Source organism: Aricia agestis, chromosome 20 (genome assembly GCF_905147365.1).
Source record: "Aricia agestis chromosome 20, ilAriAges1.1, whole genome shotgun sequence".
NCBI classification, from domain to species: Eukaryota; Metazoa; Arthropoda; class Insecta; order Lepidoptera; family Lycaenidae; genus Aricia; species Aricia agestis.
The window spans coordinates 4373422-4387757 of record NC_056425.1 but is presented as its reverse complement, the minus strand read 5'-3'; the positions used below and the strand labels follow the sequence as shown (position 1 = coordinate 4387757).

General features: G+C 35.7%; 1 protein-coding gene across 3 annotated transcripts in view; it reads left to right on the top strand.

The window, feature by feature from the left end:
• LOC121736991 (sodium channel protein 60E) overlaps nt 1-14336 on the top strand; it is a 213502-nt gene that overhangs the window by 92373 nt on the left and 106793 nt on the right. The window lies entirely within an intron of this gene.

The following is a 14336-nucleotide window of genomic DNA, read 5'->3' as shown; positions in this document are numbered from 1 at the left end:
TACTCATAAGTCATAACGATCGGCTACACACAGAGAGCAAAATACAAAATTTCGCACTTCTATACTTTTTACACAAACATATTAACTTATAAACATTTCCATCATATCTACTGAATTATTCTCTATGTCATGATCGACAAGGAAGAGCTAAATCCAATATTCTAGTTACGACTCCATTGCGCGAAGTTGAATCAGGGGCATCCACCGGGATCCTGTATTGACAGGAAGCTTTCCCAGTCTTTGTTGCTTGGGGCCATGTTGCTTTCAAGGGTCAATTCAGACCGCAATGCGACGAGGCGAGGCGAGGCGCGGCGCGGCATAAATTTGTATGGATTTGACAGATTTCAGTTGAATGAGACGTCTTGCGAATCTGTCGAATCCATATAAATTTATAAATGCATCTACGCGTTGCGTTGCGGTCTGAATTAACCCTAATTATTGATTTATATATTGGCCTATAATATATTATGTAGTTTGATACAAAAGGTATAATAGGAATCATGTAGGTGGGCATTTTCAAAAAAATGTGTACCCCTGGTTTTTACCTTGTCCCTTGACTTCGCTACAGATTATTTGTAAAAAATTACATATTAACATTTTGTAATTTTAATGTAGGAGCAAAAACAAGTTTTCTTTTATTAAAATACATTCACGTTTGTATAAAATTTTATTTAGTATGAGATTTATAAGGGTTTTTAAGTACCAAAACCTATTAAATTCACCTGTCCCCTTCCCAGAAGTTGTAACAAAATCTTTAATAACTATTTTTTTTCTTAAAGTAAGTTACTTAAAAAACATATGTTAGATTCCTAAATACTTAATGTATCAATTGTTATTTCTTGTTATTGAAAAATCTAACATAATTTAACTACAAATTAATTAAAATTATAATCATGAAAAAACAACCCGGCCGGAATGTTCGGTTTAGTGACCGTTTTTTTTAGTTTTATAAACATACTACAAAAATATTTTCGGCACTAAATGATAGCACTATATTTCATTGTACATCGAGAAACTTCAATTTGAATTTAGTAGTTAAAAATCTGCTACAAGACGCGGACGCAGGTTGGATGGTTCTTCAGGAACGGTTTATTTGTTCAGATAAGTGACCATATTTTGTAAGCATTATTATACTTTCTCCAACTGTTTTTACTGTTGACACGTTGCAAAATTAGCTTAGTATTTAGTAAAAAAAATGAAATTGTGATAACTATTATCGGTTATTTACAAACACTTTAAAAGTAAAAGAAAGTAATATTACGTGACTTCCGACTTGTGACTTTTCGTATGGTCACATATAATGGAACGGACAAGTCACAACAGGCGGAAAGCATAAGGCTTAGTTCACATTTTAAATAAATTATTTTTTTATTCACAGATTTTATTAAGAAAATTGGTGATTTTTAAACTGGTACGATTAACGTACAAATATATTTTTTATTACTTATGTGTTAAGGTGACGCCGCGTTAAAGTAAAAAACCGTTTTGGATATGTTTTAGATTGCTAGTTTTCTTTGCATCTAGACATCGGATTATATGTGTCGTAGGATGATTTGATAAATCCGTGTTTTCGCGAAATCCCTAGAATTTTCGCGAAAATTCGATTTATCAAATCATCCTACGATGTCGTAGGATGATTTGATAAATCGAATTTTCGCGAAAATTCTAGGGATTTCGCGAAAACACGGATTTATCAAATCATCCTACGACATATGCATTGCATACTTGCATATGCAAATGCATATTATAATGTCACTTTTTAGGCGATAGTGCATATTTTGGCAATTTTGCATATTTCGGTAGTTTAACTTCTATGGGCATTAAGATGGCAATCGGAAAATGTTGGTAGACAATTATTATTGGCGTATAATAAATAAATAAAAACTAAAAAGGCTTTATTTCAAGAAATTAAAAATTTTGATTTTATGAAATTATAAAAATTGGCGCTTTTATTAATGTCACTACCGGAAAAGTCTTAAAAATAATAATAAATTTTAATATTAAGTTACTTTTGATTGATTGATTAAATACTGACAATGAACTTTAATTTTTTAGCTTTAGTCATTGCTGAGAAAAATCGATATCGCTACAGCCAAATTATAAAGGCGTCGACTTTACTTAACAATAACAAATATACTATTTAAAATTTAAGTAAGTACCTAAAAGTTTTTTTTTTTTAATAATTTTGATTTTATTTCCACTACTTTTCTATCAGTAAAGTTGAAAATCATTTTGTGTCGTTGATATTTGCAGATTTATAATAACTAGACATCAGATTATATGCATTTGCATACTTGCATATGCAAATGCATATAATGTCACTTTTTAGGCGATAGTGCATATTTCGGTAGTTTAACTTCCATGGGCATTAAGATTGCAATCGGAAAATGTTGGTAGAAAATTATTATTGGTGTATAACAAATAAATAAAAAGTCTTTATTTCAAGAAATTAAAAATCCTGGATTTTATGAAATTATAAAAATTGGCGCTTTTATTAATGTCACTACCGGAAAAGTCTTCAAAAAAATAATAAATTTTAATATTAAGTGACTTTTGATTGTGCATATTTTGTGCATATTTCGACCATTTTTCGTGCATATTTGCATGAATATTTCGGCACTTTGATCGTGCATATAATCCGATGTCATTAATAAGTTAGGAATTCGTAGACATGTGAACACATCTTTATGATTATGAGATGTTCGTCCCTCTAATTAATGAAGTTAAATCTATGAAATCAAAGATTTTTTTACTTTTATAAGTAGTGCAACAATAAAAATGTTTAAAGAAAAGGTTTTTGTGTTATAAAAACTTCTTTATATATATTAAATATTACTTACTCATGTAAAAAAATGAAAAATAACCTAGTGGATAGGTCACATAGTCACACTATGGATTAAAAATAATTGCTACTCTTGTTGATCCTTGAAATTATCAAATTTTTTTTTAATAAACAATTAAATATGCATTTCATTAGATTAAATTAACGAAGAAATCCATTTATTGCTGTATTTTTTTGTATTAAATTATATTTTACATTTAGTCGCACAACGGAATCTGTTTCGTCGAAAATTCGATTTTGTTTCAATAATATCAGAATAATATAACGTTTTCAGCGTTCTTTTTTACTTATTCCATTAGTTCAATATTTTTCCTTGTATATGACATTCAAATAAAGGTAAATAAATGACCTTAAAAAATATAGACATATTTTTGCAAGGGTACACGTTTTTTTGAAAATGCCCAGGTAATATAGGTAGTGAAACCCTAAAGTGATAAGAGTAACGTTTTATTTGGTTGGATGGGCTATATTATAATATGATTTTGGGACATTTCTAATAGAAACTTAAGAGGAGTCCACATTTCCGCTGTGTTCAAACATCCAGAAAACAGATTTGGCTAGATTATGCAAAAAAAAAAAAAAAACATAGGAACACAGCTCAAGCCTTTCTTTAATCTTTAATGAAAAAATCACTTAAATCGGTTAAGTTTTGGAGAAGGATCAGGGGACAACGAATCGTTGATTTTCTGCAGTTGTCTCTATCGCGTTCTGCGGTATAGGCTCAAGCCTATAAGGTAAGGGAGATAGCTATAGATATTACACGTACTTAATTATTAAGAAACAGAAGACAGAAGTAACTTTTTCAGCGCTGTTAATTTTACTGTTAACTCCATTAAAGGGACACATACACATGTACACAATACGTGCACAATATAAACTGCATGCAGTTTGGCGAGTTACTAAAAAAAGAAAAAATATGTTTGGCCTCTATAAAGTTTTTTATTATTATTATATTTTTATTTAAAGTATTATTCTCATGTAACACCTTGTAAATTGTGAGCTGTTGTGATCGAACTGTGCAGTAATGCCGTCGATATCTAATCGGGTAAAATATTAAAGAAAGTCTTTTTAGCTGTTGAAATTTTATGTTGTGCGTACCTCTAGGTTTATCATAAAGTTTTTTCGCAGGCCTTTCTAGCTTTGATTCGGGTAGGCTTAATCATAAGAGTAGCTGATATCTGTTTTTAACATAAAACCTCACTCAAAAAACTGGAATAGCAATAATATTAAAAGGCCGTAAATAAATTATTCCTTCGTATAAATTAAAAACATTCAGAACCTACATGATGAATAAAGAGAAGGCTTTATTCGAATCCTTTTCAACAGATTACACAGAAACGGGGGTATTCGTAAATTGTTTTATTCGCTCCCCTCGTTATATTATGCGGATCTACATAATTTGGTTGTGTTATGTCAAAGCCAGCAATATGGGTTCCTTTTTCTTGGAACTCAAAATATCTCATTTGAAAATGTTATCGTAAACATATTTTGAGCGGTTTAAGTGTGTGAACAAGTAACGGACAGATACACATTGTCCTTAGTATATTGGAGTACAGAAGTTATAATTATACACGATATAATGAAAACGAATTCGGAAATCGCATACGGAAAACCTGTGTATGCGGCCGGCTTTAGATATAGCTATCATAAATTATTCCGTCATCTCAGAATAAACAAAAAGTCGTCCACATATACAACTTTATTTGTTCGGGTCTAAGTACCTCCTTTTTACAATTTTAGACGCATTGGAGAAAATGTGCCCAATTCCAAGTGTGAACCGTCGTTGGCTGTACGTGACGGGACTCAGCAATGGGCTTTTGGGGCACTTTTGGGCACTGTTGGGGCACAAATCAAAGAAAAGCTAAAAGCGATTACTGATTAACATTTTGCCATCGACGTGCTATACGCGGCGATCGCGCGAGGCGACCAATAATTAATCGAAGCGAATCACTATATGAATTGCACGAAAAGTGGAGTTTAAAAATGAATCATATTATGATTCAATATATGATTCTCCAAAGCGACCATTTTAACCCCGCTGATTTGACATTTGTCAGTTTGACAGTTTTGACAATTCATTTGCTGAATTGATTGAGAGGAATCGCTAAAGCCTAAATGTGACCATTTTAGCCCCGCAGTCCTTTACCTGTATTTGCTAATATTTTAGTGGAGGTATTAAATGCAACATCCCTAGATATTATACGCCGTACTCAATCTGTTATCACCAGAGACAATCAATGTAGCGAGTCGCGGGGCTCTGAATATTAAGGGTGGCTGGCGGCTATCCGAATCGTTGGGCATAATCGAAATTATAAAGAAGACAGATTAATAAATTGTTGAAATGAAAATGTTAAAGATAAGTCTTTATTATCAGATTTGAATTTTGATACGATCTGTTTGGAGGCGGCTCCACGTTGGAACTGATCGACTTATGTTTGTTCCCAATTGATTCATAGGCAGTTGACAGACCTATGTCATTTGATCGAGTTATGTCAATTCAATATGTCGTGACCTGTGGGCTGGGTTTGACATAACGTGACTTTACATTGGTCCGCCATCTGCCTCTGAATCAACTTCTCTGATAGTACAAGTGATCATAAACATGTGGAAATTAGAGGGCGTATTTGTTTATAATTTCCCATGATCAGTAACGATTATCTTTACTTTATCTAAACTATTTTGCGTGGTGTGACTCGTAGCACCTCCATGTGGGTATCGCAGGCACAATAGATTTTCAATTGTGCGGCAGCCAGCTGCCGCTTCGGGATTGATGGGTTAAAATGTGATATTTTGACACCCAAAAAAGGATGTATTGTCTTATGAATTGTCCCATGTTGGTGTCTGATGACATTTCTAAAAATAATTAATGTATCGCTTGCCTCAGGGTTCCGCGGAGCACATTTTCAGAATGGCGGCTATACATTAGCTTTGGAACATGGTGACTATCATGGTTAGCTATCACGGCGATAGCTAACCATGATAGTCACCAACCATCGTAAAAAACTACGTCGCGACATCGTAATGTGCCACGATACACGGCACGGCGTCGCGTCGTAGAAACTCACGATGCGTTCCTGTGTCAGTGCCACAGTTGTTATTCAAAATTCAAAGATGTAGCATCGTGAGTTTCTAAGACGCGACGTCGTGCCGTGTATCGTGGCACATTACGATGTCGCGAAGTAGTTTTTTTACGATGCTCGTCGTAGATTCCCACGACGCGACGCCGCATCTTAAAACGACGCCACATCGTGACACGACTTCGTATCGTGTTTATGTGTCCCGGTCCTTACATCTAATGCGTTTGCTAGACATCATCTACGCCAATTTAAACCAAATATGGTCAAAATAGCTACACATTTTTTTTTTAATGAAATAAGGGGGCAAACGAGCAAACGGGTCACCTGATGGAAAGCAACTTCCGTCGCCCATGGACACTCGCAGCATCAGAAGAGCTAGGGATGGGAAGGGAAGGGAATAGGGGAGGGTAGGAAGGGAATAGGGTAGGGGATTGGGCCTCCGGTAAACTCACTCACTCGGCGAAACACAGCGCAAGCGCTGTTTCACGCCGGTTTTCTGTGAGAACGTGGTATTTCTCCGGTCGAGCCGGCCCATTCGTGCCGAAGCATGGCTCTCCCACGTATTATACATCAACCAAGAAGTGTTCTGACGCGCTTTTTGCCTCTACTTTCTTGGTGGTGGAGGTGTCAAATAGTAAGGTGAAACGATCAATAAAATATCAATAAGCTATTTGGCATAGCTCCAGTTATTGAAACTTTGCGGATTAAATTGAAAAAAGCTATATGACAACGTGCCATACTTGGTGCCAAATTTAATTAATATACTATTATGCAGATTGAACTTTTTGCACACACCTAGCGGCTACAAGGATCTTATTGCACTAAGATGAAATTGTCATGCTTACAGGCCTGTATTTAATTTGGTTAGTGATTAGTGCAGGTGGTTATTGCAGGTGATTAGTACTCAGAAGAAAGTAAGTGTAGACAGCGACTGATCAGTGCGAGTCCTTTACTTTCTCCTAATCTCTAATCACCTGCACTTATCACCTGCACTCGCATAAATCAAAGTGAATACAGGCCTAGTAATTATTATCCATGTACTATACCTAGTCGTAAAAACGTAAAAGAGAAGGTCAGCCTAGAAGTGGTATGTAACTTTTCTGCCATTTACAAACCAAATAAAATAAGCAGTAATTTCTTCTTGTCCTCAAAGATATTTTACGGATGAATAAAATTTAATCTATTACTTTTTTGCACAAAAATTGTCTACAAATTAAACACAAATGGAAAAAACGACACTTAATCGTAATCGTTTCTCAACCAAAAGACACTTAAACGTAAATAGCCCGAAACCAGAAAACATTTATTAATGAACCGTTAAAGTAAAACAAACCAGATGATAACACCAGCGTAGTCAGTATAGATAAATAAATAACGTTTTAGGGTTCCGTAGCCAAAGGATAAAAACGGTACCCTATTACCAAGACTTCGATGTCTGTCCGTCTGTCTGTCTCCAGGCCATAAAGTTAATATACCTTATTAAACTTCATGCTCCAGGCTGAATTTTAAGAACAGTGACAGATAGTCGAAACTTAACAGATTTCACACTTTATGTATTTCTGTTGTTGCTGTAACAACAAATACTAAAAATAAAAGGATGTCTTATACAAAAACCTACTTTTGCTCTATAATGATACGGGACTCAATTGAGCGAGTCCAACTCGTACTTGGCTGATTTTTTCTAATCCTACCTACAGCTGGCAGAGTGCCAAGTTGGTAATAAATAACGAGATTGCAGGGCGCGAAACTGTTATGTCCTTACAAAATAATGTTCAGTATATTCTGTAACTTTTATGTGGAAAACTATCGAGAAAATTTTTGTACTAGATAAAAATATAATAAATAAGTCATTGCATTATCCATACTAATTATATAAATGTGAAAGTGTGTCTGTTTGCCTGTCTGTCTTTCTAATCCTCTTCACACCCAAACCGCAGAACCGATTTTGCTGAAATTTGGTTTGGAGATACTTCCGAGTCCCGGGAAAATGTACGGTTTCTGCGCGATAAATGAATTTCAGCGCAAAAGCTATCTACAGAGGAAATAATATGTACCATCATAGGGATTGATTCATAGACAGATGGTGGACATACGTTATTTGGTCGGGTTTTGTTACGTAAATCGCGATCTGTGCTGAATGTGACATAATGCGACCAAATATCGTAGGTCCGCTTACTGCCTTTGAATTAATTTCTCTGATAGTTTAAAGACTGATCGACCGAAAAGAAGTACTAACTGATTGGACTCAGTAATTAGCTCTGCTGTATCAGCCCGCCAAACTTTATTGAAAACTTGTACCGACTGCAGAACAGTTCTGTTTATATTCTCAAAAGTTGTGCTTACTCGATACAACTGTGTTCAGTGTTACGTCGTCGGGACTTAAGTAGAATCTGAGAATATAAAATAGAGTTTAAATTTTATAGAAAAGTATTAAGGCATATTCGCGTGAGAGTGAGAGAGTGAAAGTTGTTTTGATGATGAACGAATATAACTGAATTAATGAAATGAACGAATATAATCCGTCTGTGACTGCATAATCGACGTGATTGTGACAGCTACACACATATTTTTATCCATCATAATGTATCCGCCCTACGTGGAGAGGGCCAAGAGGGTGACCGGCCCGTCATGGAGGGTCATGTGTTAGATAGATCCGAGACACTCTCCGTTCAACCGCTGATGGCAAACCGCAGATGGTTTTATTAAGTCGGCGGGCGCTTCTCATTGGCAAGCCCCACATAGCCCCGGGGTGATTCAGCTTAATTGAGGCACATCCTTAACCCGTGGCAAGCGTAGAAGAACGTTTCCTCAGCTAATTAAAAAAGGTAAGGTAAGGGCCTTACATTTTCATAAAATATACTTTTCATGTTGTATTTAAAGTGTTTATAAATCCGCTGACTGTACCATGCTTAGCACGGCAATTCAAATGCGTCCGATGTACAGCGAGTGTGAAACAGTTGGACTACATCCAAGTGTTTACACTTATTAATTTTTCACCAACCGATCGGAGCAATCGTGCTTGAATTTTTAAAATTTTATCTACTGCAAGCAAGTACCTATATCATCAAACGAATTGCTATCTATATGCTATAGAATTAAATTTAAATTCTAATTGTATAACTTTGTCATTGTCAAGAAACTTAATAAAGGAGTGAACTCACTGAGACGGGCCGTGCCGGGGCTCAGCGTGCCGGGGCTCATCGCAAAAATCCGCCTCCATACAATTTGTATAGAAGCGGATGCGCGTATCGCACACTGTGTCGGGCGCAGCGGATTTTCGCTTCCACACAAATTGTATGGAGGCGGATTTTTGCGATGAGCCCCAGCACGCTGAGCCCCGGCACGGCCCGTCTCAGTGTGCTCACTCCTTTAGGCCACTTATTTACAAAATCAACAGATTTTTAAAGCTACAAATGGGGCCTTTTTAGGTCTCTTCTGTAACTTACTCTAGAGAGTACTCTAGAGTAACTACTTACGTACTCTTTTTAAACTTTCGCGTTGCATTATAATTAAACTTTTTAATCGGGACTTAACATTACTACTTAAATAAGTCGCGTTAAGTCCCGATTAAAAAGTTTAATTACTTACGTACTCTCTAGAGTAATTATGAGGTGAGTTACTTTACATCCTTAGTCCTTACCAATATTATGTTATAATAAATGTGAAAGTATGTCTGCCTGTCTGTTACCTTTTCACACTTAAGCCTCAGCTGAATCGATTTCAACTACTAACTTATAAAATGTTTAAAACAATTTTGCCACTAGACTCATAGCTTAAAATATAAGAAAATATAAGCAAATAGCTGTTACTCACCCAACCTTCAAATATTCCATTGTAGCGTTTTTAAATTGGCAGAATGATTATACATTCTAAAGTGGCGGTCGGACACTCGATATTACCACTGGTTGCATTTTAGCGGTCGCGTCGGCACAATACAGTCGAGGATACTTGTCACAAGTTCTCGCTTGATACTTTGCTTGATACTTTTTGTTGCATAAATGTCGCAGGCAGCTCTGGATTTATGTACAGGCAGTATAGGCCATGGCCTATGGGCGGCAGGGTCCTAAGGCATCCTAGGGGGACGGCAGAGTTCGTACATAGGGGAGGCAAAATTAAACTGGCCTATACTCATTGAAATATAAATCTGGCCCTGCTCGCAGGAAAAAGATAGAAAATGAAAAAAACTGGCGATTACGGGCGTGAAGAGTGTGCGTACAGTCTACAGATGCGCAATCATGGTGGTGATCATAGTAGTCAATCATGGCCCAATGTGCCTCGGTCTGCCCCGCTACCATGAGCTCTTGTCGCAGTATTACTTTAATATTACTCTCAGATTTGGCACAAACAAAATACATCGTTTTGTTTAAATAAATAGAGATCATGTTTGTTTATACGAAATTCAAAAGTAATATTAAAGTAATACTGCTTTAAGAGCTCATGGTAGGCCCCTGATGTAGCTTGCAACTTCGTTTTGGCTGTCACAACAAAAATCTGTCATAGTACGTCCTTTGACATTCCTCAAAGTGTCTCCATCAGACAGACAGAACAAACTTTTGCGTTAAGTGTACCAATAAGTATGCATTTAAGGAGTGAGCACACTGAGACGGGCCGTGCCGGGGCACAGCGTGCCGGGGCTCATCGCAAGATCGCGGAAATCCGCTGCGCCCCGACACAGTGTGCGATACGCGCATCCGCTTCCATACAAATTGTATGGAGGCGGATTCTTGCGATGAGCCCCGGCACGCTGAGCCCCGGCACGGCCCGTCTTAGTATGCTCACTCCTTTAGAGTAACATTTGAAACAAGTATAATTTTAACAGCGCTGTTAATTGGTTTACATTTTGACCCCAACCTTAGTAAGTAAACAGATGAAATACTTGTCAAAAAAGTCGAAAACCAGGCTGAACAAAACCATTTTAATTTTCTACGTAAAACAAGCCTATAGCCTTAGTTTCTGAATATTCTGTGAATTGAAAAAAAGTAGGGGCTAAGTTTGCAACATCTATGGCGAGTCATATGTACCTATACAACTTCTATGGTATTACACGGCTAGTTTAACGAGTCACGAGAAAATTGTATGCCGCCACTACTAAAAGTTTTCAAAAATGTGTGCCGCATTGAATCGGTTAATGCTTTTATTTATGTCGCAATTATTAAACAGGAAGTTGTATTTAAAATTTTCATTCTCCAATTGTGCTCATTAAACCAATTATTGTGTCGATGACGTTTCATAATGGCATTAACCACATGACGTCACGCGTGGGAATGAAAATAAAAGTAATCGCTCCCAGATACATTTGTATTCGTTCATTTGAACGAATGAAAAACATGTTTGCGAAATCTTTTCAATATGGCGCCGAAAATAACTCCTCGCGTTCGTATTTATCTTTGATTAAAATATGCAATATAAAAACAAAAGGGTTTATTGTATGACTTAATATTATTATGATGTTATGTTTGTCATGGGCAGATTGGGTTTTGTGTGTCTATGTTTGCCCATAAATCATATTGAACGAATACAAGCGACGTGTAGTATATTCGTCGCAATATTTGTCGAAGACGATTGCTCAATATCGTCATTGATTGGTGGTCTATTATGTTTTATGAACCAATATGAAAAGGTGGCTTCCTTGTTGTTTATTGCTCAATTAAGATAATGACATAAATAAAGTTGCAAATTATTTGATAAAGTTGGTTTCTTGTGTTTTTCTGCAAAAAAACTGACTTATTTTAAAATAGGTCAACCTACTTTATAGTAATCAACCTGGCAACACTGAATGTTTTTAAACCGAAAAAGTACCCAAAAATATACTTGCACTGAGCCAAAGAACTGAGCTTTAACATTACCAAAAATGAATTTAAAAAAGCTCCCGAGTATTTGAGCTTTTGAATGGGAAATAGGTGAGGAGCTTTTAGCTCATGTAGCACATGATAGTTCATTCTGTATTCTGTCTCAGCCGTGAGTGTGAAAGCTATTGGAATTCATATTTTGAGACGGAAACTATTGTTGAGACAGATTTTGTAGAAGATGTAGATTTTGTCACATGTTACTCAAAATACTTATCAGGTTTGTGGTCACGTAGACCTCGTGTAGCTAATGACTTAGATGGATTTAATGACTACATAACATTATATTAGTTTTAGTTATGAACTCCGCAAATTTAATGTAAAAAAATCATTAAATTAAAGTTAAGTTTTTTTCATATTTTGAGACGGAAACTATTGTTGAAATAGATTTAGTAGAAGATGTAGATTTTGTCACATGTTACTCAAAATACTTATCAGGTTTGAGGTCACATGGACCTCATGTGGCTAATGACTTAGATGAATTTAATGACTCCATAACATTAGTTTTAGTTACTAACTTCGTAGATTTTCTGTAAAACATTTCATTAAATTAAAATTAAGTAATTTTTTTCTGGGTGCGGTCATCAGCACGACCTACTGCTTAAGCAAAAGCTTCTAATTTCTGATTCCAGTGAGAAAATACAACCTCAGTTCATAATATATTACCTTCCTAAATTTTATTACACTTCGTCATGAAATAACTAACTCTCTTTTGTATAGGGAGGCAAAATGCGCATAATACAAAAAAATGCTTTGTTGAGATTATTATAACTATTATTATAAATAGATTTTAAAATAAATACTTCCATACTAATATTATTAAAGCGTGTCTGTCTGTCTGCAACCTCGTCACGCCCAAAACTCTGAAGCAATTTTGCTGAAATTTTGTCTAAAGATACTTTGAGTCCCGGGAGATGACAAAGGTTACAGCTTTTAACCCGGAAAAACATATTCTTTCACGCGCGATTAATGTATTTTGACGCAACGGAGTTGCGGGCGTCATCTAGTCTAAAAATATGCCCAGAAGCGTTGTTACATTTTACTAGAATAAATTATTTTATTATATTTTTAAAACAATTTATTGTGCACAAGGAACAATTACAAAATGACAATAAACACAGTAAAACGACACAAAGGATCTGCTTATTTCTAATAGAAATCTCTTCCAGCAATTTTTTAATTTTATTAAGAATTTAGCACGAATTTTCCCTAAGTTTCTACCTGGCTTGTGTAAGTTCACGGAAGCACGTTCGACAAACAGCCTTTACTATGTTACATGCACTGCTGCACACTGAATACTGCAGTTCTTAATTAATTTAAATAACCTACGTACCTGGAATTAACTATTAACGTAAGTAGATAGTTTCAAGTTTGTTTGCGGTCCATGAAAAAGAAACCATTATAATTTCCGTGACTTAATATTTCTGCATCTTAAATTTTATCAAAATTGGTTCGTGCATGCATGTGCACGTGCATGTTTGAACACAATTTTGCTAGCGCATGCTTCTCGCATGAAAAGATGTAAGACTGACTTATCTACCACATGCATGCGCAATCCCCATTCTTGCCGAGATCGTCGTCGTACCGCGTCCCCTGTCACTGACGCGTAGGTTTGTTCTAAGCTTTATTTTTATAATACCTATACAGTGTGTAACAAAAATAAGTGATAATACTTTAGGGTGTGTACGTGTTCCTTGTAGAGAGTTCACTGTGAAAGTGCAGCTCTGAAAGACCAAACATTTTTTTCACTTTTGTATGGGCAAGGGCCCGAGCGTCACGAGTTTTCCCATACAAAAGTGAAAAAAAAAATTTATTCTTTCAGCGCTGCTTCTTTCACAGTGAACTCTGTACAAGGAACACGTACACACCCTAAAGTATTATCACTTATTTTTGTTACACCCTGTATAAAATTCTCGTGTCACAGTTAGGCCGCGTACTCCTCCGAAACGGCTTTACTGATTTTAACCAAATTTTATATGCATATTCAGTGGGTCTGAGAATAGGCTACTGGGTACTTTTTATATTGATAAGTGCATTTCTTGAATAAATAATAGTAAATTATTACAACTCGAGACTGACGGCGACCATTGTTTGTGCGACGGGATACCGATGGACGTTGCCACGGTGACATACTTATTTAGTCACTTCAATAAAATAACATGGGCGAAATACTTTATATAGCAAAGAAACGTTTGCCGGGACAGCTAGTATTATAATTTGGTTTACGCGCCAAAACATCCGGTGAATCTAAGGATAGTTTAAATTTCAAAAAACGTACATATATCTAGTAAAATCTAAAATACTATAGTTTCTACTATGTAAGTATATTTATGAAGTTACGCGTTTAATATTATAATACAATATTAAGATTTATGTGCACGGACTTCGTGGTAATACACTGTAAAATTTATTACATTAATATATTCTCAGAGAGAAGCATATTTTGCTTCTGTGAAGCTTTCCATAGAGCTGGTGAGACTATAAAATTGCTGTTTCGTAGTAAACATTTATTTTTTGAGTTATAAGTTATAGTAAACTAAACACTTAAGAAATAAACTAAGAAATAAAAGA